We start from the raw sequence: 27635 nt of genomic DNA on the forward strand, positions 1-27635 counted from the left end.
AAAAGGGAACCAATCGGATCAAATAGCTATACTAAGCTCCTTGTGTTGAGACCGAAAAATACAAACTGCCGTTTTGTTAAATGAGAAATGGCTGAAAATCAGATCGAAATGAGAACTTCTGTACTTTAAATATTAAAGTGTTGATAAAATCAGGGTTTTTTTTTGAGGGATATTATCATCTTATGTCTTCTCCCGGTAGCGTAAGGGAGAGGGAGTGTCAGATTCTTACTGAATAAAAACCACCCCCTTCCTACTCCTGCTCTTCGAGTCGGAACCCCCGATAACCCGATGATAAACTCATGTTAAAATATAATTTAAACAGCGAAAAATACGCTACTTACAACTTCATTAAGAAATTACTTAACTTATATGCAAGTCCATAAAATATTATAAAATCAATTGAAACCGAGCTTAAATAACAAAACAAAACCACTACAAATAAAATTACACAAACCAAATTTTCAAACGCTATCGTGAAAAAATTACCCGTACCAAAAAGACCATATCAACTGTACAGGTACGTCCAAAAGGACCAAAAACCATCAACTACCAATAAAAGGCTCTTTATTACAATTTTCTCGCTGGCCGGATATCGAACACTGCATGACATACTGGCTGGTGTTTGTAAATCAAAACAGCGAGGGTGGGAGCGGGGCACGCCGGCACGGCTAGTCAGCCGACCGACTTCGGCCGACGCGCACGGCGCGACTCCGGCACGCGAACTTAACGGACGAAATGAAAGTGTAACGTGTTGTTTAGAACTCAGATTAAGGTACAGTGATGAGTTTTACGTATTAGTTATTTGGATGTAGGTTTTTCGGGTGAGAGGTAAAAGGGTGTTTTTTAATATATATTTGATATAATTTAGTTTTTATGTAAAAATTCCTAATTAAAAAAAAAACGAAAAGGTCATTTTAATCCTGATTTTTTTTTTATTAATTTTTAGAAACTTTCATAAAAATTGTAGTTCCATAGAAAAAAAGCTATCATAAATTATAATATTTTAAGTATTCATGGACTCATTACTATCCAGGGTACCTATTTAAAAATTCACACGAAATGAAACTGTATGAATAATAAAAACAGAATGGGCACAGAGACGAATACTAAAACGGCTTATTAATCCGAGTAATACGAAACAGGCAATATATTAATATAAATACCGAATGAATATTCATGGCACATAATTTCGCACCTCCAAAAATAGGCTCTATATTTGGAGACGTGATAATAATTCCATTTGGAGCAATAAATAGTTGCCTGCACTTAATATTCTGGGCTGCGGGTAACTTACTAATTCTCAGCTCTATAGATGTTATTGGACAGAATTCCAGCTTTTGTAATGTTGATTTACTTAATTGATACATTTTAATTATAGAAGGGATCGTTTCTGTTTTTGGAAAAGAGAAATGTAAATTTTCGTTCGACGTCATATCTTTTGGTGATTAATATAGAAGCTACTCTGTTGAGCCGTATGAGGCTTGAAATGTAAAGAATGAAAGAGATTTTGAATGCCATTTTTAAACACTTATCTACACTTGCGACTGCGTATAAAAAGACCAGATATACTTAACTAACTTAACAAAATTTTAGCAAGCAAATGGATTTAACCACTTAACGCTCGTGCGTGGGTAGGAATGATAGTAATTTCCTTACACACCCTTTACAGGGTTCGACATGAACCATCAATCATTCAACCGACGAAAATCCAACATAAAACGTACTCTATTTCATACCGACGAAAATACATTTCGAAATTTCAACAGACGTTCGTATAACGGAGAATTCTGATATTAATTGGCATTTAATCCGATATTATAAATACTACAGATGCGTGAACTGTGAAATGAATGCGATCAATGAAAAATCATTCCTGTTCCTGTTTGAATACGGTAATATTTTAATTGCACGTGAATCTGTCATCCGTATATTACGAGACAACGTTGCTCACAATCACTCATGTCTGTGGAACTTGATGCCAGCTTTGCTAATGAAACAGTTTGTATGTGTCTTCGTACATTAGACAACACTAGTGATAAATTATGAATCTTCCTTGTGATATGTTTTGGGTAGTTAAAATTCATTAATGTTAACAAGAAAGCAACATAATTGTCAATTAGCAGATGATAATTGAGCCACGTGTAATTGATCACGTAATTAGTAAATCTTATTAAGACTAAACTTCTACTCTACGTGAATATTACATATCAGATATTTATTTAAAAAGTAAATTACTTCAAAAGTACCCAACTATATTCAAACTTTGCAATTTGCTTTCATAATTTACAAAAGCAGTGAAAATTGCTCAGCTCTTAAAGCATAGTATCCACAGATTTACACAATGAACACAAAATGCTTAATTCACGCTGGCTAAAAACATGGTAAATGCAGTTGTATAAAATTTGTTTCAAATTGAAATTAACCTTCGATTTTTGGTGAATAATATAAACTTCTATATAACATATTATATTTTACACCCTTCACGTATCTACAGTATGTACATTCAAGTTTTGCCGGTAACGAGGAATAGTAGATTACTAAAAACCGGATACAATCTGACTCTCCCTTTAAATTGGAAATTTAATAACATTTTGCCCAATTTGGGGACAATTTTCAGAATCTGGATTTGTGTCTGTTGCATGACTGGTGAAAAGTGGTCCTTTTGCCTAACTCTACAAAGGTCGTAATGAATCAAAAGACCAAAAAAACTTCGGTTACATATCTTATGCCTTCCACTAACTAAACGTTAAAATATCGCAGTCATCGAACTGAAAGCTACTGCATATGCAAACACTGCTTATGCATTAAACCTTCAATCAGCCAAATTGAATATGAAATTCCCGATACTCAGAACTTCAATGCAAATTACGATATCGTTTTGACGGCATATGTTAATAGCGCTGGAGGGACTACTAAGACCTTGTATGGAGCTTAAGTAAAATATTTGTTAACCGTACGCTGCCGGAATATAAACGTGTATTTTGATATTTCTATTCACTATTCCAATCCGCCTGTATGGATGGGGATTATGGTAAACCCTCTTATGAAGAGGAGACCCGTAGTCCAGCAGTGGAATTTAACAGATCCTTGATGATGATGATGAAATAACCACTCAAGTTATAGTCACGTTATTTGTACAGTTAGGGTGGTAGCTGGGTAACCGGCTACTGCATGTCATCTTTGTTATCCAAAATCTGTTGTTTCGGGTCTAGGTGTCATGTGTATGAGAACATGTATGATTGTTCACGCACCCAATCTAAAAAATAAATCTAATTTGTGAGGCACGAGATTTGTTGTTCGATTTTCGGTTTGTATGGAATTTTTCAATTGCACTATAGTTAACAACAATCGTAAATACTTTGTAATTGCTGCCCATTCGTCGAAGGAATAAAAATTATATGTGATATTAAAATCATTACACAGTCTTTGACCTTCTTCAAAACGTGACATAAGGTAAGACTCAGTGAAAGAAGGTACGTCAGTAAGGGGCGTTTCTACGACAGTGAATCTTGCTGTCAATGTTGACTAGCTAATCTCTAAAGTACAGGATAAGCCGTTGCCATGTGAAACTGGAAAAAAGAATCACCAAGAAACAACGAAGATTATAACAAGGATATTTTTAGGGCTTCCCTAATCTTTACTATGATAGTAGGTTAAGGTTATATAATCTATATTAACCATTTGTGTAATAAGTCCCATGTGAATGTGACACAAATTGTGAAAAGTGGGTGTATATTATACAGTGACATTACGTGCAGTAATGCTCACCTCTGCCTATTCCTTCGGTGATAAAGGGCGTGCCGATACTTACTTATTCTATAGTAATTTCAAGTCGGTACACCCAAAAGTGCTTAGAATTTTAAAATAAAAATTCCCCTATTAAAAATGGTGGGTCCAATAGCTTGCTATAGTAAATTGCATGCAATAAAGCCACGCCGTCATAAAATGCAGGGAGCACGTGTAACAGTCAGATTAGGTTAATGACCCCACAATAATGTCACCATTTCACTGACCTGCAGGTTTACATTACTGACCCAAGGGATGTTTTAATGGAAGAGGCAGAATTTTGAAGAAAATTATGATGTGCTTTTTTTGCTTTGTCTCTATGTTGAGACTAACCGATATAAGGCCTCTTCAAATATAAGATTGATAGTACGGTACGTACATGCAGTAATACTATATGGTTTGAAATCTATTTTGTGTCATTTGTCATTTCACTGAATAATTCGCGCATAAAGAGATAAATATGAAATAAAATCTCTCACCAAAAAAGTAAAGAGTGCAAATCTGGTCTTTTGGTCCTATCATTGAGTAATTATTTGGTCCTTTTTCCCGCAGTTAGGTATTTAGCACTAGAAGAATCATGTTAGTAACTTTTAAGTAAGTTTCAGTACTAAGTGAACTCCGTTACTGTGAGAATAACTAGTTAATGCGAGTATTACGAACTTTGCACTTAGCTTGTGTTCTAGTACCTGTGTTTAGTTGTTCTATGTGCGTAACTATTAGCCCATTATATCCAATTCAATGATTCATGTAACATTATGTTCGTTTTCCCTCAAGACTAGGTAATGGTAGTTGCATTTAAGTTATTGAAATCCTTAAGATCAATTCTAACTGCCATGCCTTTCATTATAATTCACCAATTTATAAAGTTTGTTGATAAACATGAACAATTTTAATACATAAATAAATCAAATCGCACATCGTGGTGACCACTGGGGTGGTCTGTGGCTCTTTGAGGCGCGCGCAGAACTCGACGCGCCGAACGCACCGGTTTGGTTCTGGACGGGCGGCGAGCTACCCTAGCTCGCCGTCCGTAGACCCATAGCACTTACGGTGGCCGGAGATCGTCGCGCATCACAAAGATTCTTTTCCCCGACGCCCGGAAACTTAACTTAAACTTTAAGTGTTTCTCGCGAGGCTGGGGCGTAAGAAGAGGTTAAAATCTTCACGCGCCCCGCCTCCTTTAAGCTAGCATGACTGCTTCGCAGAAGGAGGAGACGGCATCCCAGTTATAATCGTTTCCGCACCATGGCTTGTATCAGTGCCGGACGCGAGACACATACGTTCGCCGACCACAATCACTGAGGACACGTTCACAACGGTGCTCTTGCCCACTAGGGCAGACCGCAAGCGTATGTTGACCGAATTGTCCAAAAACCGGGCGGTCAATTCGCAGTGATGACACAAAGGCGTTTCCTCCCGCCCAATCAGAAACAGGAACCTACCGAAGCTTCCATGTCTCGGTAAGCAATTCAAGTTGCGTCAGGAAGTAGGTGAGGAGTAAGTCCTATATTTGGCGCCTCTTAGCCACTCCTCAAAGAGACTTACAGTAGCTATCAATGACAGCGACGCTTAATAGCCCTCGAAAGTAAGACTAAAAGTAAATTACTGGTATGTGCATTTAAGTTTTGTAAATCCTCAAGATCCATTTTAAATGCCATGCCTTTCATTAAAATTCACTAAATTATAGAGTTTGATAAACACGAACAATTATAATTCATAAATAAATCGGGGTGGTTTTAGTGAGGTAAAAATCCTACACTCCCTAGTATTTTATCCCCAAAAAGCTAGAAGCCAGCATCAAAAAAACGAGGTTACCAAACCAGAATTATACATTTATTATTTAAATCTAAAAACCGATAATTAATTAGAAAACCGTTCCATAATTTAAGGTTATCCCTGCCGTGTAGATTGGCGATTACGAAAAATTCTGATTTTCTACAGAAATATTAAAAAGAGACAAACAGAACTAACTCTTTGATATGCATACAACTAAGTTGACCTAGTTTTACATAAAAACAAAAAGATAGCAATATCATATAAACAAAGACATTCCTTGTTAACAATAAACATTTCTCCTGTCTCATAGCATTTCTTCCTTCAGCAGTAATTTTGACTTTTATATTAGGCGTTAGCGCCACAAAGAGAAGTCAGACAGCTTTCAACGCGACGTTCTTTACACCCGTAGTCTGCATCACAAAGAATTCTTTTCTTTCTGGTTTTGTGCAACGAAACGTACATATTATCTGGGAAACTTAACTTAAACTTTAACGTTTTTGTTTTATGTAATGGAATAAGATACTAGAGATTAAAATATTTTTTCCTTTGGATAAGTATTCAGTGTTTTGATGTACTTCGTATTATGTACACCAGAGATCTCAACACTACATAGTTTATAGGTGATAAATGTAGACAGATAATATTATAGATTGACGTTTAACAAATGAGTTTTGATATCTATCAGGTGAATAGGTCCAACTGTTATACACCATACATAAACGAGAGTGGCATAAAATAAATAATATTAACATCTACACTTCACACACACAATCACTTACTTAATGCTTTCGCAAAAATACGTTTCGCAAAAAGCTTAACAATTCAAATTGGAAAGTAATGGACGAGAGTATGTACTCACCGGGACACCACGGTGCTAGTTAAGCTACCAAACTAGACACCATACAGACACCAGAGCCACCACACTGCGACAGTAGGTATCAAGATGAACCTCTAAGTACTGGCGTCCGAGCTAATTGCGCCGATAGATTGGTTGCTTAACCAAGCGGACACCAGTCAAAGTATTTATTAGTGTGTTTTTTGGTGATACAATAGGTCTTACAGTTATTATTATAGTAATGCAAAAAAATGCTCATTAGGCATACACTATTTAAAAGTATTAAAAAAATTGACACCAAGTGACTCTCTCATACTAGAGCTGTATACATTTTGTTGGTAGCGGCCACCAGTCGCGTCACTGTGTGAAAATGAATTATAACTAAAAACTCATTAATTCATAGCATGATGTTAATATTTCTATTAAAACTAAACATTATTATGTTAGACTACTAAACTCCCTAAATAGTTAATTAAACACCAATCTCCTAAAACATTCTAATCACAATTATGGCAAGCAATGCGTTGATTACCCTCGATTATAGTCTCATTGATTGAAACAGCCTATTATGTAGGTAATCGTGGCTTTCAAGCTATTCCAACTGATGCAAACGTTGATAACGGACTCGATTTTAGCAAAATTATTCTGCGTATGGGTAGATTGTGTAGCTATTATGGTCATGTAGGTATTTGTTGGCTGACTATGTGTGGGATCGTTTGCAGTAATGTTAATTCATTTTGAGAGGTGCTGATTTTGATAATTATTGTTTAATGTTACGAGTAAAGAAAAGGTCTTTAAATAAGGACTGTAATGTTAGAGGTTTAAAAAACGTCGAACATTCTATGCTTATTTAATCCGCAACTATTTGACGGATTTGGTTGAAATTTTAGATATTAGTCCGGTCAATATACGAGAAATATGAGTCCTTTTGTTCATTTGTTGAGTGTAAAAATTTAAACTGATCGATTTTGCTTCAAAAGTTATTCGGGGTCATACGTACAAATTTTAGGTTTTTTATGATAATAATAATAGTTATGAATATTCGCTTATACAAATCTCATAGAAATTCCCCATATAATATAAATGTATTGTGATTTGAGAGGGTTCATTATAGTTCGACCGGATTTAATATGAGTCCTTTGGAACCCCCTGAGGCACTTGTCGTACATTGTCCTATAAGTACTGGGGTATTGAATATATTAAAATAAACTCTATGATATTGATGGTAACGTTCGGATTTGAATGGGTATTTTTGTAAAAAAGGATTTAAAAGGTTCAGATATTGGTATCGTCACTTGACCCCTTTATCAACCGAATAATCGTTTGAAAAGATGATTATCTTGTCTATACGACCTCTAACAGAACGGAGCAAAATAAATATTTACACTTATTAAAACTTAGAGTCTCCGAAGATTTATAAACTAGAATTTACTTTACTCTCTCTTACATCTTTCTTAAGCTAAACCAAACATAATTCGGTTAAAATTATTTATTAATAACTAAAACAATTATAAAGTTTTGTCAACGAATAAACATATAACAAACACGATCTTGTTGGTTGATCGGCCAAAATACTATCGAGATTTTTTTAATCTTTACTAGAACATGGCGTCTGTAATTGTGCCTAACTATGTGTTCACCCAATATTATAGAAATGAACTGGTAAAATAAGACATAATATATAATTATATCCATATAGTCTATATGTCTGCCCTTGCCTACGAGTATTCAAAAGCGTAATGTTTTGTCAAGTCTACGAATAAACAAACAACATTTAACATAGGTTAAAGTAAACGACAAAATTGTCTAATTAATCTCAAATAACACACACACAGAGTAACGAAGTACTCGACAGTACCAATAAATATCAAGTGCGTAACATAATAAACTTACACATACTTACATTGTAAATTCAAATCTAATTGTAAACACCGTTTGATAAGACATTGTAATTTAAACTCTATATTTACTTAATTAAGTAGCAAATTGTTTTATGTATCCCTGTTTATTTTACAAACTATCTAATTTTGGGGCACCGTGTAAATGTTTATGTTGTAATTACGTCTGTGTATTTAATTAAACAAAGTAAAGTTTAGGAAATAATAGAACCCTTCTATGGTTCGTTAAAAGTCTATTGATTCGATAAAGTTTGAAGGAAACTTAGTTTCTCTCGGCGAATATACTAACGATGTATGCGAGGGAATAGAAGTCTTAGTAAGTTCAGATACTTATTTTTTTATATTAGAAAACTTTATCATTCACATTTCTTTTGAATATCAATGTAGAATAAACGAGGTAAAGTTATAAGATAATATCTAGTTATACAGGTTTTCAGTACGCACTTTAAAATACAAAGGCCGAAGTTCCCTAAAAGAAGACCGAAAGTGCTCCGAAATGCGGATTTTGTAATATGTAGGCAAATTAAAAAAACTCAACTCACTACTAATCGTAAAATATGTTTCTTCTACTGATACATAATACATTATCAATAACCTACAACATACCATTACTAGACTATGAGCTTCCCCTATATAAGAGTGTTTGCTACAACTTCCAAGATTGACATATCAGAATTCACAGTTTAAAAGGTTCAAGTTTATCAAAGGACGCTGCTCCTGATGTTCAAACAATAATAATCAGTTTCTCCGCCGGCTTCTATGACAACAGCCAGTAAAATGTGATGACAAATTTATTCAAATCTAGCTTAACCACACGGAAAATGATATAATATCAAATTATTATTGAACAATAAATAAACATATCATAAACCAACAGCTTAACTATAACAACTTGTATCATAAACACCATATGTACTGACAAATAGCTATCAAAGTTTACACTGAAGACTAACACGATTACGTTCTCGCAACAAATCTTAAGCCTACAGTCTTAATTAGTGCTAAAGCAATTACAGGCACTGAAACATGAATATCGTATATAGGTTAATTGAATGTAAGCTCCGTTGTAGGCACTTCTATTAATATAAACTTCGTTGTAGGCACTTTGAAGATCGCGTGATTGATGGCTATACGATACTGATACGGGTAGATTTTGGAAGGCGAAGTGAAGTGGAGTCAAGTGATTTTCTTTTAACGCTGAGACCACACTTATATTTTGTGCATGTTCGTCACGCGAGGGATGCCTATAGAGGTGGGAATTAGCTGTCAAAGTTTCATAATTTACATGTTACGAAATGTAAACTATACAAAACAGGGATAAGTTATGTAGTTGATAAAGATCTCGTTAAAATGATTATTTAGAATCTCGAAAACATAGACCTAAATTCTCTAAACTTCGACCATCAATCCGCCTGCTCTCATAGAGCTTATAGCGAGCCCCATTTTTTGATGTCCATAATCCGACAATGGACTGTCGGAGACAGGTTATTGTAAAACCTTTATTATGCTAGTGATTCTTGCTAATAAATACTCAATCAAAGCTTAATTCATTATTGGTAGGCTTATAAACAACCACCTCATCAATACAAACACCCCACAAAAAGTATTAAAGCAATTCAGGTAAAGAAGATCTTTATTTCTAGAACATTAAGCACTAGAATCACGTACACAATCTATAGGTGTCTATAGGAAGGAATTCCATTTGTTAGGTCGTAAAACCGAGAGAAACGGATAGTGCACTCCAAGTATGCTGTTAATGTTTAAAACGTTTTTGTAAAAGTTAGGTTTCAAAGTACCTAAGTACTTATCTAACTTGTGCTACAATACCTAGTAATATGATGACGACATTTATCACCATCTCATCACTACACATTCTCTGATAAACCTAATCTCTTTAAACTGCGATCTACAGCCCGGTTACAAAGCGTGGAGATTATGATAAACACTCTTTTGTTGAGGAAGTATAGTCCAACTGTGACTTGGTAAGTTATTGTTATAATAGGTGTTTATATATTACCCAAAACCTAAAAGGACTAAAACGGATAATGTTGCGAGCTACCCTTTTTATTTAGTACGAGCTACTCCGCCCGGTTTCAGCCACTCTGCCCGGCTCCAAAAGTAATGATTTTGTTATGGATAATGGAGTATCCGTTTGTTAAAAAATGATTCTAATTATAACTAAAAAATACTAAGTGATTGTGATGATTAAACGATATTGAATTGATTAAAAGAACATTTTGTAAAAGGTTTTAAAGATTGATAAATATTGTGACGTGTGATAAGTGAAGTATTTCTTCAGTATTTTCTTAGCTTATCTCTCAAATTGGATAAGGCATTATAAATATATGAGGTTAATTACAGTTATTTCTTTTACTCCTACAATTACTCTATTTTACCAAATAACATTTACAACCGAAAGTAAACTATTTTGGGAAATGTGGTATCTGAACTGCTTATAGTATCTTTTATCATAATACATTTCAACATAGTAGTTAATCTTAGCTCCCACGCTGTTTATTCTAGTCGTGGGCGTATATTTATGTCTAAGAAACTCAAATGTTAGTAGTTTTTTATTCAACCTCTGTTAGGTACGTGAAAGTATAATTCTAAGTTTTCTAATTTTAATGTTTGAAATGTATTTTCACTTTAAGTTATTTTAAAGGTTATTTGTATTCTGTAATATTTTTTTTACCTTAGAATTAATAAAACTTACCAAAACCTATGGCAAATTCAAGCATTGCTTCTTTGCTATTCATAATATACAAACCGCTGAAATATTTCGCTCAAGCCAAACAGTAATATCTCAAAACACATCCGTAATACCACGAAATAAGAACACAATTTGTACATACATATTTCTCCGTAGCATTATTCTGTACTTTTGCTAAGACCGCATCAGACGGTACTATCACGGGGTGGTACCATTCCATCAGTAAAATAAGGCGCCTGTAACACCTACCTATACAGGGCACAAGGCTTTTTATTACACGTTCGTTGAATGTTCCAAAAAGTTCGTGAGTAATAAACTTTATGCACTGGGTGTTCTCATTCCGATTGGGTTTCGGCATACAGCTTCGAAATAAACTTACCGTTTTGTTATACTAATAAAACCTGTTATTTTGTACGGTATCTTCAATAGAAGTGTTTGTGTACACCTACACGTACACCCCTATTTATGTAACAAAGTGTAGGTTTAAATATATTTCTACATTGCTTTGTACTTCGACTGGAAACAATTCCTCTATTTCTCCTTTAAGACATTTGTCAAAGAGTTCTCTAAGAATTCTGCATATTTAATAATGCTGTGGAAGCGTGTTCCTTCAGTAGTAATGTGAATTCATTTTAAATTCTTTGTTACTTGGTAGAATGAATATAGGTTACGTATTTTGGAGTGGTAAGCAAAGAAACGCTATGTTAAAGATTTCTTTACACCCTTTCCTTAACAAAACAGAATAGAAAATTCCTATCTATTCTAAACAATACATATTCTTTTGTGCAAAAAACTGCCTACAAATGGTAATAATTTGTAATAAAAGTTCCGACTCTGACCTGCCCCACTTAATTTATTCGCGGAAGCAAATATCGCTTTTCATACCACTATCGTAAATGTAGCATTCATCCCTTCATTTTAACACATCATTACCAAAGTGCAGTATCATGGTTGAACCTCAACCCTTCTGTCATTCATAGACACTATCGTATCGAGACAAAGCCCTTCCATTTTGTATATTAAAGTGAGTTTCCAATGTGAAATGTATACGTAGATAGTTATATAGGTAGCTAGGTACGTATTGTTTAATTTGGTCGACCTCCTGACGAAGGAGGATCATTTATTACAACCTTTGGGTAATTGACATGTTTGAAAGTTAGTTCGGGGTATGAAGAATATATTGTGTCTAAATGAAAAATGAGGTTAGTGAACATGCGTCTTTTATTTACTGTTGTTGTGGTAGTTTGATGTGAAACTTTGATACTAAAACTATACTCTATTATTAGAGTGACTTATTTTTGTTACAAGCCTTTGCGTGTCTTTAAAATAATACTATCAGTAAACTGGTTTTATAAAAAAAATGATATTCCAAATTACAAATATTATAACAAATTATCTCAATTTTAGCATTTTAATTCGAATTTTCTCATTTTTCAAGTTCATTGACCCCTAAAATATAACACGTAAATAACACTCTGTACAAGAATCTAAAACATTTAAACACAACTAAACATCCTACAGTCATTCAAGAATGCCTCGGTAACATACAATATGTGTAACCTTTTGTTTAAGATTATGAAGGGGAGTGGGAGTTAATATCAGTCATGGTGAGACTATGAGTGATGGCCATCGCCTTTACATCTCTAAAGGTATTCTGAACTGAAGGTATCCCACATAATCCGTGAATACCACTAAGTCTGTTATTTAATTAGAATAGCTACTGTCAGTTAACACAGCCCACTGCATTCCTCAAGTTTGACCTTCCTCTATAACGCCATTGTATTATAGTGTACAGTAATAATGCCTTAAACTAAATTTCAAACCAGTTAACAACAGTTTAAGGGCAGGCATCTCATCATAGTTCAGTTTAACTATCTCTAAATCCGGATTAGACGTGAGCCTAAATTTTAATAAACGAGTATTGCATCCCTAAAGTTATGGCAAGTTCATACTATGGATATAACTGATATAAGATAGCACGTCGTAAAGTGAAATTAGTCTGTATTATTATAAAAGTATTTTTTAGTTTAACATAAAGTTCCCTAAGAAAAGGAGGATCCTCCTACCAGGCGAGGTGATCATACCTAAGGCTTCCTGCTCCACTGTTGTCCGTTGGAATTTTCTATCCATGTGTATTCGCATGTAAACTTAATATGTGCGATGTAGTATTTATGACGTCATTCTTTGATTTGTTTGTCAATCGTCTAAATGCGACTTCTATCGTCAGTCACTTGTCATATGTCGCCACAATAATGTAAAGTAACACTCACTTTTTATATGACAGAAAATTACAATCTATTTTAAAGTTCAGTCCACTTTACGCACTTGGATTATCATCTTCAACAAACATAATATGTTATTGAACTCACCTATCAGAAACGAGGTCATGTGGTATGAACCCACGTCTCGGCAGCTCAAAGTTTATACAAATTGTAGTTAATGACTAAGCTGATCGGGTAACCAAGTGAGAGCCCATTTATCACAATACGAGAACCTCACCCTCGAAAGTCTATGAGTCGACAGAATTTTCTTCTGATGTATTCAGGGAAAACTGCACGCCGATAGTTTGTAATGCGATTAGATTGAGTATATACTTCGTGGATATGTTCGAGTATGTAATAACTCGCGTGGATATATTACCCGAAGCTATGATTTCCCGGGAGACTTTTACTTTCCGTACATTACATGACCCCAACACGATCCTATACGAAATATAATCATAGGGAATATTAAAAGGTTTACAAACAAACTTTAATATTGACTGGGTTATGAGTATTGCTATGATATCCCACAAAAAATACAATATTTTTAATAACACAGAAATACAAATGGAAAATTCGTAAGCAGATAATCCACACTCGTTTTCTCGTAGCATGCTACGCACTTGCTACGCCGTAGCGGAGAGCGTAGTAATTTACTGACTACGAAATACAATTGTTTTAGGTAAGTCTGCCAAGAGTTAAATTGTTACACTAGAGGTTTCACTTTACTAATATTATGAGGGCTTATTACTTCAGCCTAAAACAACATTAGTAATTTCCAGCTCTTCCAAAACAATAGACCTTAGGTTGTTGAAATATAACGAATTCAATACACGCGCACGATACACACAAGGTGCGCAAATATCTCGATATTAGAAGCGTCCCATTTTACATAATCGATAATCGATACTTTCATTATGATCGAAAAGTTATGGGAAGTTATGTTGGCTTCATTACTTGCAAAGTTTTAGTGAAAAGAGGAATATGGGTGAAGAAAAATAGTTTCTTAATAGTATAGCTCTTTGAAAACTGACTTCTTTGACGTAATGCTGAGTAATATTTCTTGATCAGCCTTAAGTTGCTTCGTTAAAAAGTAATTGGAGATACGACTACCGAGTTTGTTGAGAAAAATACATTAAGAAACTAGTACAGCATCGGTCAGCGGCTCCACTCGCGTTTCCATGAGATAATAAAAGTATATCACCTAAGTCAACTCATATCCTGTCTGTATACCAAATTACATCAAATTTCGTACAGTAGTTTCAGGCGTGATTGACGGACCAACATCCAAAAACAAATCTTTCACATTTATAATATTAGTGTGATTTTTTCTATTGAATAAAACTTTAATACTATAGAGGAATACATATCTTTAGTGTCACTTTTTCCTTAGAATGAAAAAAATAATAGTCGTGATGATATTAAACTGGTGGATGTGAATATATTTCTTAGTTCACGGAATAACCACACAGAACAAACAGTATACAATATTACTTTAGACTAATTAAAGTCTATTATTAATTGACTCAGCTTGGCAATAGCTTAATTACCTTAACAGTATTAGTTGCTAGAATAAATTATAACTTTGCTAATTAACAAATATTCACGTACCTATACTAATGTAGATAATTATTTTCATAGTATTTTATTATAATTAAGTGTTATGATCATAGTTATACAAAAAGCCCATCCTAATTTTAAGCGTACAGTTTTATGAAAAAGGTACTTACTTAAAGACCACCACTTTTTTCATCTTATTTGACCCTAAAGAAAGTAATTTGAAACCAAGTGCTCGCAAGGACAATGGCCAACCAAAAATATATATTATAGTCCAGTATGTAGTAGCTAGCTATACGAAAATATATAGCTCGATATATTGATATAAATTATAACCAGGTTAGTGGCAGCCTAAAGAGTACATCACACTTTACAAACAAAACAAACTTTGTATTATACACTATACTTATAATAAGTCTAACAAAATGTTTAACAAATGGTTAATAACAATATTTACCAAGTTCTATGCCAGTGATACTAACTGACCAACCTTTTCTAGTTATAATAGTATTAGTGTTATATGTCCTAAAACACATTAAACTATTGGGTCGCCTGACACTCGTTCACCGGTCGCTCGTTTGACAGGTGTGACGTTCCAAATATAAAGTTTAAAAGCATGATGACGTCATCTGTCCACACACACCTTCAAAGGGTGTGTGTTCAGTTCAGTCAACTTTCATTTTGATAGAAAGATACTGTACGTTTTATAAATATGATAAGAAACTGTTTTACTGCCGTACTCAGAGTCATTTAATGATTGCTTAAGGCAATCCTTAGCAATTGTTTTCGAAACAAAATCGTTACTATAATAATATAATAGTTTAAGTAATCATTAAATGTGTAGTGCATTTAGTGTATAAATTAAAATTTTGAAATACTTTCATGTAAAAAATTGCAAAATTTCACATTAGAAGTGCATAGAAAGTCATGAAAATCATATCTGTGTAAATCCAATATGAATTTGCTTTCCAAAAAAAATTACAAAATAAATAAGCCTTATAAAATTTGCTTTAGAAAACTTCATGTCTAATGGTTGTTAGCCTTACACAAGTGTAGCAATTTACATATACATATATACAATCCCTTGATTACACCGTAGCCTGACTGTATCATACTGATTGTGACACATCACACAATCTGTGATGAATTGAACTAACACGTCTCTGCTTAGTGTGTGATGTGGTGTACCAAACATTTGCTTACTGTCCTGAATGTCCAATACCGCACAATTCAGATACAGTTGTGTCCTAACCAAGCTAACCACACTATAATATACTCTGACTACATAGTTGAATTAAAGTAATCATAAGATTGACTTTGACTGGCTCATTGGCTGAGTCGCCAGGAAGGTGTCTCGGGTTCGTTTCCTGAGTCGGGCAAACTAGATTTTTTTCAGTGTTTCAAAAATTTCTCAATTGTAGCACGGAGTCTGGAATTGTGTTATAAGGCAATACGCCTTCCCGATATTACATGGGAGTTATAACAATGGTAAAAAGTGGGTGTATATTATACAGTGGCAATACGTGCCGAAATGTGCTACCCCGTTGGGGCAAACCACTTGTGAGGCAATTTGATACCCTACGTATCAAACAATAAAATTCTTTCTCAACTTAGAAAATTTTAATTCCTCCAAACAATATCTTTTGGCGAAACCAACGGCAACGTTCCATCGGTTTTAATTTTGTCATGCGATACCCGTACATGCAGTGTACGAAAACTTTGTTAATCTGCTTTAAACCTAACACAGGTTGCGTTAACAAAAACAACGCGAACGAAGAATGTAATACAGAAATTGTTTGGAGACAAAACACATGTGATGGGATGGGATTACAATCACGCGACAGAAACGATGCCAAGGGTTGGGGATCCCCCCCACACCCCCCTTTTACTGAGTGACATAAAGCTGATGTGTGACAGCCCTGTCAAGATTTCCAACGCCCATAGCCCAAGTACGAGTTTGCGGGAAATTTGCTTACGAATCGTGCGATTTCTATTTCCGAAGGGTTGATGAAATATATTCCGATGTGGGATGCAAAAATGCTAGTGTAACGACTATGTTTTTTCTGTTCTCTGGAATTCCTAGTTATAATTCCCATTTTGACGAATAAAAATTCCTATGTATCAAAATTAATTATAATGTTATCGGCTTATTCAGGTAACTGTTTGACGAAGAACTCTACTAGTTTCAAGCCATGCTAGATGCTCATATTCATGAGCAGCATTCCGCGACACACAACGCGGCGATTGTCACGCTGCTACTGCAGTCACACATTACTACACACAGTACTACGACGTCATAATAATTATTCCCTATGTATACATTTTTCAGTCGTAGATATGTCTCAAATAAAACCATAAAATTTGAACGAGTGCGGCAAATTGCAAATCGTCAGACTATATAATTGAAATAATAACAATGTAATTACTTCAATGAAAGGCGTCATTCTACTCCTAATCGCACAAATTATGAAACAATAGTGGTATAAAAGCTACTTTAACTTTAAAATAAAACCTAATGTCTAAATATTAAGTTAATTACGTATGACATGAGAAGATTATGTTTAAAGCTAGCCCTACATTTTCAATTCAGTAAAATCACGAAGTCTCACATGATATGATCGGTACCTAAATAATAAATAAAACATGTCATGAAAAGGTATATGTACAATAATAATTACTTAATTATCTCTTTCGTTCTGATCTCGGAATTAAAACTAAATCCTTCTGTCGGCAACCGCAAATTATAATATAACTCTATTCAATTACTAGTCAATTCAATCATCTTATTACTAGCCAATCGATTCTAAAAACATAAAAGTTGGTTTTATTTATTTAACACAACTTTCAATACAGTTTTCATATTACAGTTTAGCTCGCCAAATTTTTCAGTTTGGTGGCGACATAAATGGCGAAGTAAATCGATATCCCATAGGAAACGTGTCTAAACACACTAATAACTGTGAGCTACGTTGTTTACTTAGCCTAATGAGGATCGTAATAGCATCACGTATTAACAACCGTTGTGAATTACCTAGTTACTGCCAGCTATTTATTAGCTCATTGCTATCAAAACCTGGAATCGAATTGATTGAACTTCCCATGTAAACTGTATTAACTAGTATTTGTTTTACTATAACTTTCGTGAGACATACTAAATCCCATCAAAAACATTGTAAAAAATAAGTCTCGCAGCTCAGTCTTTCTACCGTCAAAAGTTGTGAGACTGTACCAAGTCGGTTAACTATTTAGTGTCTACTTGAAGGACCTTCTGTCTTAAGTTATTACATAAGTTATTATCATGCCAATATTAAAAATATTTAACGTTTTAAACAAATAGATCGACTTGGACATCGCTTGATTTGATTATTTGTATCACACTACACAGCACGACGGGCCAGCGACCAACAGGAACGAGAGTTTCAATCGCGTGAGGCGCGAGAGACTAAAGAATCTAATATAATATTGTAATATTCATTTTGTTTTCATGCGATGTCCAAGTCGATCTATTTGTTTAAAACGTTAAATATTTCTAAATTGGCATGATAATAACTTATGTAATAACTTAAGACAGAAGGTCCTTCAAGTAGACACTAAATAGATTAAAGACTTGGTATTACATGGATCACAACTTTTGACGGTAAAGACTGAGCTTATGGGATCTCACTTCTTTTTGTAGAGTTAAATTTATAACCACCACCAACCACCAACTTAAATAACTTTGTAATCCCATATATTTATATGGGATTACAAAGTCTATTGATGCAGTTGATGGAAAACTGGACCGAAATGACAAAATATTTAAGTTTTCCCACATTAAGACACTAAACTCTATATGTATTCCAACTATGCCAAAGCTTCTAAGTCAGTAGAAACTTTTGATGACGGTGAGTCATGATGACAAAATTTAGAAATAAAAGTTGTCATTCTTAAACTACTGGTTCAAATTGACTGAAATTTTAAATATTCCGTGTTTATACAATGCCGGATTAGTTACTGAAATTCAGGTTTCTGCTTTATCCACAACCGAATTATAGGTACTCGAAAAAGGCCCGAATATTCTTCGAGAAAAGGATGGTACGGCCGTCTTTTTTTTGCTCGAACTGCCGTCCTAGATTAATTAATATGTTATCAGCCTACACACGTAACTGTTTACACAACTGTTCTCATGTAACTAGTAAGGATTTGCAATTTAGGTATTTGTGAAATTGATGCTGTTTTAGTGTGTAAGATAATGAAATAAACTACAGACGTAAGTAGCTGTTAAAAACAAATTATACATAATACAATGAAAGAATGATAATGGCAAATTGTAGTATCTAACATAATATGTGCTCTATAAATATTAATGAGACTTTGTACAAATTGAATGACATTAGGGACCAAGGATCCGCGGAGAACTAATAATTAATTAGAATAATTAAACTTCAAGTAAGGCAACTTCTGGACACGTACGGAAATTAATCTCTCTTGAGCCCTGACCACCGGTAGCTTGGATTTATCCCGTTACTGGTGGGCTACTGCTTTTTATATTTTTAAAGTTTTATTTTTTTCTTTTTAATTTAATATTTAAAAATGTAACAAACAAGTATAAGACATAAATGAATGATCGAAACTCTGAGTATTACCATTAAAGAATATAACAATCTAGTTTTATTTTTTGAATATTCTCAATTCTGGTGCCATGCAACATACGGTACATAAATACTGACATTCACACAACTCTGCCAAAGACTCAGTCAAAGAGTTATCATTAAAATAAAATGCTCGAGTTTATCACAAAAGGATCAAGAAGAGTATAAAATACAGTTTTCTTCTTCAAGACTTAAAGTACTTATTCTTAGCAACTTGAAAAACGTAAGACACCTCTTTGCTGTCTTAAATCCGAATAGATTTAGCCCTCGTCCATCACAGCTGTAAACTTCGCAAATCGAGATTTACGAATTTCACGCAACAATAGAAATTTTGTAAAAGGACACGTACCTGCCTACCTGCTTTTTGTGGAGCCTTTGACTTTGCAAGAAACTTGAGTCTTTAAAGGAATCCAATATTTTTTTGTTTTGAAACAAAATTACCACTGCACGGTTGACCCGGATGTGCAACGGGTAGTGGGTTCGATCCCGCACGGAGTAAATCTTTGTGTCATGTTTACGGGAAATTGTGTGTTTGTAAATTCATCCACAATTCAAAAGAAAATCCTTATCTGGGGTAAACAAGAAAACAAAAGATAGTTATTTAATTAATTAAGTATCATATAATAAACGATCTCACCAAATAACATAGAAATTATGAGATAATTTCAATTAGTTATTGAACAAAAAGAAGCACACATCTAAATCATTTTCAAGCAAAGTGACCAATTCATAATAAATTTCACTCTATATCTGAAAAAGCGATTAAAACATAGCCTTCCTTTTAAGTCTTGTGAACAGGTAAACCCCTGGTTTTACAAGCACATAAAACGTTCTTCGACGTATATTATTTAATTCAAAACCTCAAATTAAATTGGTCGACCGAGAGCAACAAAAGCTCTTGGCCGCTTAGCCGGCTACATTTTCTTACGGCTAACTTAGTTTACGGCCACAAACCCTTATAATTCGAGCCTTCCACCTGCTTAACGTTTAATGTTTCAGCTTGTAACTTCGTTAAGACCCTCAGAAGGGATAATACGTAAATCGCAGCACTCTTACGCTTATGAGCCTTGGAGTTAATGAGCTTAAACTGTTTAGAGGTAGAATATTAAAATGCTGTTAGCTGTTATACTCTCGTTAGGCATTAAAGTGCTTAAAATTTCGTGGTTTACACATGTTGTGTGATGTAGAATAGTAATTGTGTTGCCATGGCTCGTGGTTAAGTGGCTTTTAGACTCCTGTAGTATAAGATAGCGTGGGTGCTGAAATTTATGTACTCACCCTCTCTGATCTGGGGAACCTTAAGCTTTTCTTTTTGTGATTCTGAATATTGAGCACCGTTACCCCTTTTATCCTTGAAGGGGTAGGCAGAAGTGCACATTATGGAAAGTAATGTCGAACCGAATGGCAATGGGAAATGAATCCGAGACCCCTTGTCGTACTTGCGACCACTCGACAAACGAGGCAGTCGCGGACTACCTAGATCCGGAGCTGCGGACTACCTAGCGGGTTTACCGGGGCTCCGGGTCGAAAAGCAGAGAAGGAACGGGGTGGTTTTTAGTCAGTAAGAGTCTGACACTCCCTCTCGCCTTGCCCAAGGCGGGAGAAGTCATTGGATGATTTTCCCCCACAAAAAAAAATAAAAAAAGAGGAGAATGTAGAGCACTGTAGTCTAAACAGTGATCGTTTAAGTATTTATTACTTTACTACACAAAGAAATATAATAAGTGATGATTTGGATTTAAAATGAAGCGATATGAAAGAAAGCAGGTAAGTTGAATAGAGAGAGATTATTTGAATATGTGGAATTATTGCAGTTAACAAGGACGAGAAACGCGAAAACAAATTCTCGGGAGTTCAACAGGTCTCGAGAACCATCCATAAATTAGTTTAGATGTTTGCTTTAGGCCATTAAACAGATTTGGGCCACAAATTAAATTGTCAGTACCGACCGTGGGCCCACGGCTTAAATCAACAAGATTTATGAATTATAGAAATCAAATGCTCTCGTAATATTCGAGAAAGTTTGAGTTCGACGCGAACATAAAAGTTGGGCGGACCCGAAGACCATTGTTTTAGCCAAACGGATATTAGTTGAGCGAAGAAAACGGAATTACAGAGTGTTACCGTCGAATTTCATAGATTCAACCGCCTCCCTTAAAATTATAGGGTCCTTTAAACTTTGATGTTTTCATTAATTTAGGTTATACCTAATAGAAATTTCAATTTCAATCATAAGATATAATGTGTAAGTTCATACTATGAATAAATTGAAAGGTCAACATAAATATCAGCCTCGAGGCGATCAGTACCTATGTAAAAATAACTTAGAACATCAATTACCTATTTACGTAAATGTTAACTTTCATTCAACAAAAATAAGTACGTATCATTTTCTTCTAAATATAACCTACATCAACCAAACTATCTACAAGTATCTACACAACTTTATATAGATATGTATAAAAAAAACTTTGTTCTTCGAAACTTCTGGTCCTCAGTATCAAATTGATATCTTGTACAAATGACAAAACATTCGCCCTTTTCCCTTCGGCTACGCAAATGTATGGAACTTTATAGAACTTTTTACAAGTAACAATTTGATAAAGGATCGTCTTTTTTTGTGGAGCAACGTGTTTCGTGTTGTTTGTTATATTTTTTCTTATTCTTTTTATAGAAATTTCGAGGATGAGATGGGTAGTTTTGTGGGTGTGATACATGAAATTATTGTGATCATATGAATTTGTAATGTATTATGAAATTATGATGACTGCGAAGTTTATCTTTTTCACTATCGTGTCTTGGTGTTATTACAGCTGGGATTACAATATATCACTCCAAAATGTATTGAGTATTCTAGTTCTATAGTACAAAAATCCGATAATATAAAAGTTCACTAAACCAGGCTACAAAAACTATGTACAAATCTAGACGCCGCTCGAAGCAGAAAAAAGCAATATTTCTTTAATATCACTAAACAAATTCACTATTTTTCCTCACAGCAAAATATTCCGTATCGACACGAGGTGTTACATAAACCACAAACAAAACACATAAGATACTGTCAAATGAAAGGTTCGCTACATAAATCTCCAAGTTACAGCTTTTACGCGAACAAAGGGAATGAATCTACTCTCCACCCGATTTATTTTGTTCCGTTAACATGCAAATGTAAAACAGAAATAAATATTTATTTGCGTTACTTAGGCCGGTAATCGTAAAGGCACTCGATTAAAATGTATGGTTTTTTAAAACGTGAAGAGCTCGCGGCCGTCCGGAAAGTAAGGTCCATATTAAATACGAATATCAAAGGTAGCAGGCAATTCTTTTTGTAACGTTTTAAATCCAGATTAAACTGCGCGTGAAAACAATGTAACGGGACCGCACGCACGAGAATTTCCGAAGCGGAAAATTCGATGTTTTACGGATCATTTTTCCGAATAAGACTTCGGAAAAGCATATAGGATTGGTAAGGGGAACATTTATTTGTTAATTTGTCTGCGTTACACCCGTTTGTGTTGTAGAGCCCGAGTATTCACCAAAACCTTTACCGAGAATGGGTAATGTTATTGTTATTGGTAATGTTTTAGGGATTATTTTTATATTCACCAATGTACAGTAGAGTCCGTTTATAATGACATCGAAAGGAATTGACAAACACGTCATAATAAGCGGACGTCATACAAAGCGTTATGTATAAATGAAAATCTTTTTTATGTAAATATGTATGTATTAAGTATTTTAATACAGAAACATAGTATATTTGCATATGTGTAAGACCATATTAAATCAAAATCAAAATTGCACGTAATCAGCAGATTATTATAATAACACATACAAGTGTATTTTTTATTGTAAGTAATCTGTAATTTTTGTCTGCTTTTGTTTCTTCATTTTATTGTAAAAACAGACTCTCACACTATTGTGTATAGAAGACATAGCTATGGTCAAATTATCATTTTCAATATTGCTGTGGACAAATCGTGATTAATTCTGCAGCTTTTAATGCGTAACCTTCAACTTCAATTACTCACTGAGATTCAAAACAAAAACTAACGTCGTCGGGAATTAACGAACATTATTGAAGGTAAAGAATCGTGCCGGTCATTATAACCGGACATAATTTATTAAAAATGGGTCATATAAAGCGGCATGTCACTGTAAGGGAAGTCATTATATCCGACTTTTTTATAAAGAATTTTATATGAAAACCAAACTTCGTCATGCAATTACGTTATAATAACCGGTTGGTCAATATAGGCGGAGTCATAATAAACGGATTCTTCTGTATATGCAAGGGTAGGCTAGTAGCTTTTATCGGTTGATTAAACTTTCTTAGGTATGTGTGAAAGACAATATGAACCTTATTGCGAAAAACCTACATCCTAACTTCGCCTGTCCAGAAAGCCCAAACTTTCAACCTTTTTTTGCTTTCTCTCACCCTATGTAGTGTTATATATGCTTGATCTAACACTATAGTGTGAGATCAAGTATATATAACACTACATAACACATATACAACGTCTATATAACACTATATTTTTTGTTCCAGATATCAAAACACCAAAAACAATGCAGTAAAATGAGAATATCAATCGGTTCGTCACGCGCAGAATGTGAGGGGAGTTAGCCAGTGACATGCAACTTGTAATGCTGAATTTTCTAATCATGTTCGACGTGGTGTTCATATTCTTCCTGTTCCTGATCGCTGTGACGTGTGTTATGAACTATATGCCGGGCCGGAGCAAGCGGGCTGAGGTCACGGAGGACGAGGTGGACGATGACGTCATCCCCCCTCCCCCACTGTTCGCAGGAGATGACATTGAGGTTCCTACCAGTCGAGACACATACGTGGTGATTGCGCCGCCGCTAGACAACGTTAGAGCTAAGGGCAGCTGTCCTGTTCATGTGGTGTAGTATAAGCACTGATATAATATGTGAGTATCTTTTTTTATACCTTAAGTATAAGTAATAAAGACTGGTATATATTCCAATTCACACTTTGATATTGTTTGATCGTTCGAATTAAGTTTTAAACAAAATTAATGATGGTTTTATGAGTTTAAAGCTGAATACTTTTTGTGATAATACATATAAGGTTTATGAAAAGTTGACAAAAAGTCTATTATTCACACACGTTCGCACTTTTCTTTTCATATTTTTCGAAGACGACGAGACATTAATAACACCTAAAACTGATATTCAGATACCTGAACTGTAAACTCTGAAACTCTCAAACAATAAACTTTTCAAATAAAAATCAGTGCGAATATTAAAATTTACTACAACTTTGTAAGATATTCTCAGTTGAAAACTTAGTGATTTATCTCACGATATGCCTTCAATTGTAACTTATTGAATTTTTCCATTGTTTCAGATCAACGTAGGAGTTTATAACGAAGAAGCCTTATGAGAATGTAGGTGTCGAAATGTAGACATTTTTTACCAATTAGTCGAGTTTTAAATAAATTCTTGTTATAAAGACTAAGATGGTGGATTACGGGAATCAAGTGGATGTAAATGAGTTGGTCTGTATCATGGGTACTAAACAGAAACCTCTTTCGATTGCACTTTACGAAGACATAGGTATAAACATAGAGCTGTAATGCAAAATAAAAATAATAAATGTATAGGAGCCGTGTATATTGAAATGTAATAAAAATAGTGGCAGTATTAGAAACGAGTAGCACTAAATATTTTTTTAACATATTATTTTAATATTCGCTACTGCGTCGCGCAAATCACATGAGTACGTTGAATCAATTATGTTGGGGATTCCAATAACGTTATACTCGCTGACGGATTTAGGGGCCACGTCACGGAGCTGCGACAACAGGGGACTACGCCGCAAATATATAGGTAATAGACATGTAAATAGTCGGAAAACTGAATAGACCCAGAACGAAATAAAAGAGGTTTACCCACACCACTGATACACGGCAAAGCTACGCTAAATTGAATGTCAATAACACACTAATCGAATACTTGAAGCTATCCGTGGTATTATGAGAACATCGCAGTTTTGAGTACATGTGCTAACACATTTTGATACTTTTCAATGGCCTAATAGAGTTCCGTTTCCAATGAATGTAACATGCATAAACAAATTTGAATTACGCCTAACTATGTAATCGCATGAGTAAATAATTTGTTATGTAAAGTGTTCAATATTCAGAGCAAATATAATGCAAGTGCTTGTATAAGATGAATGTGACTGAATTATAGATAAATGGTTAATAATATTAGTGTAATGAATTAGTTATACGTTTCGCTTGCTACAGTATTTGTATGACATAGGTAACATCGTAAAGCTAATTCTTAGTTCGTCTTTGCTACTAATGGAAGTATTGTAAGATTTCAAAATGGCTGCCTAATTTAGTTATGAGTGTTCTGAATAGGTATGTAAAGTGTTATTGGCTTTTACGAAAAATGTATTGTTGGATGTTTCGACAACTCTTCCTGCTCTTTACAACCTCCAGTACTTAAATTCCCATATAAAATATGATGTCTATATCTTTATTCTAAACTATTGCGGCCATGAATGTTCTCGCTATATCTTATAAACTAGAAGCGTGGTACGTTGTCTAAATTATCATTCGCTGAATATGACGCGACAGTCCCTTGGAGGCTTATCCCATAAGCTTGTCTATTTCCGGGCTTCAGAGCGAGTTTACGCACATCACTATAACTAGGAAACGAGAGAAAAGCGTTCACATTTGTGACATAAACTTTTATAGAACCATTTTTCCAAGAATAATCTAGAAAGTCTATTTCATCATTAGAATTATTGTAATACAGAGTCAGAACTATAAGTGTATAGACTAGAGGGCGATAAACCTTTGTTCCTATTCATTTAAAAATACCTAGATTGAATAGTGAATTATTCATTTGTAAGGAACAATGGGCCCAAATGGAGGTGCTCAGGCTCACCACCAATTATTACAAGATCAACGTATTATTGAATTTCTCTGAAGCAGTGACGTCAGAGCTCGCTCTGAAGACCCTTTATCTCTTCCTATCGTGACCTATAATACCCCTATATCCCTATCTATTGTCACAAGCCAGGCCTGAATCACAACGCTTCACCGCTTGCGTCGAAAACATTCAATTATTCGTAATTAAGATAATAATTTGAATAATGATACAAATATCAATAGACTAACACAAATATTTAGAAATAGTTTATACATTAGATTTAAGAGGTTACTATAATAAAAAACGACAATACATGTTACGATGGTTCTTTCATATCATTCTGGTTAAGTGATTCGTATTCTTGTAATTATATTTTTTTTTATTGACAAGTCGATAGTTTTCTGTAGTCCATTTTAAATTATGAATATGTCAACTTATTATAAGTAGTTTAGTTTTTTTTTATTTACTTTTTAAAATTCTCTCGACTCGCTGTTCTAAAATTAGAAAGGGCGTAAACTTGAATTTTATATGGAGTGAGTTTAAAAAACCTTTGTGCGGACACAAAGATAAATAAAGTGGGTGCGGTTCGCTCTTCAGATACTCAGTATAAAAAATGATGAAAAGTAAAATATTTCATAATTTTCTATGTAGAACAAATGTTTGAATACAATTTTTGTTTTTTGTATAAGTAATTCCAAGATATTTATGTTGTCCGCATTTAGTAAATGGTATGTTTCTTAATGCTAATTAAAACGTGAATGTAGCGAATTAATTACCAACATAATAGATATTTCTTTAGACATCTTTACAGACCGAAACATTAATGAATTCGTTTGGAATTCTTGGAAACTTCGGCAGCTAAGTTCATTAAGTATTTGTTGGGCACCCCTTAAATAAATCATTCTAAGACTTCGCAATGAAAATGTCGAACATTTTTTGAAGAAAATGAAATTAAATCTCACTCTATTTGTTTCACTAGTTCGAAACTTTCATTCATATAGAGCGTAGGTACCTGAAACAAATTTAACACAAAATATTAATTAAAGAGGTAAAAAAAAGATAAATAAATTATTTCAAAATTTGAATAGTAATGAGTATAAAAATCAAAAAACATACACTATGTGATATAAATATACACAATTTTTAAAAATGTAGTTGTATAGAAGAAATTAACGCATTGTTTTGAATTTATTGTTATATTTGCGTTATCTGAGGACGCATAATAATAATGTAATTAATAAAATGCACTAAGGCAGTGTCGTCATAATA

At 34.2% G+C, this 27635-nt stretch overlaps 1 long non-coding RNA gene across 1 annotated transcript; it reads left to right on the plus strand.

Annotated features, from left to right (window-relative positions):
- Positions 1–655: 655 nt before the first annotated feature.
- LOC118265566 (uncharacterized) lies at positions 656–27635 on the plus strand. Its single transcript, XR_004782760.2, has 3 exons — positions 656–772; positions 24004–24388; positions 24829–27635. It is a non-coding gene; the product is annotated as an uncharacterized LOC118265566 (long non-coding RNA).

The sequence above is a fragment of the Spodoptera frugiperda genome, chromosome 28 (genome assembly GCF_023101765.2).
Source record: "Spodoptera frugiperda isolate SF20-4 chromosome 28, AGI-APGP_CSIRO_Sfru_2.0, whole genome shotgun sequence".
Lineage (NCBI taxonomy): Eukaryota > Metazoa > Arthropoda > Insecta > Lepidoptera > Noctuidae > Spodoptera > Spodoptera frugiperda.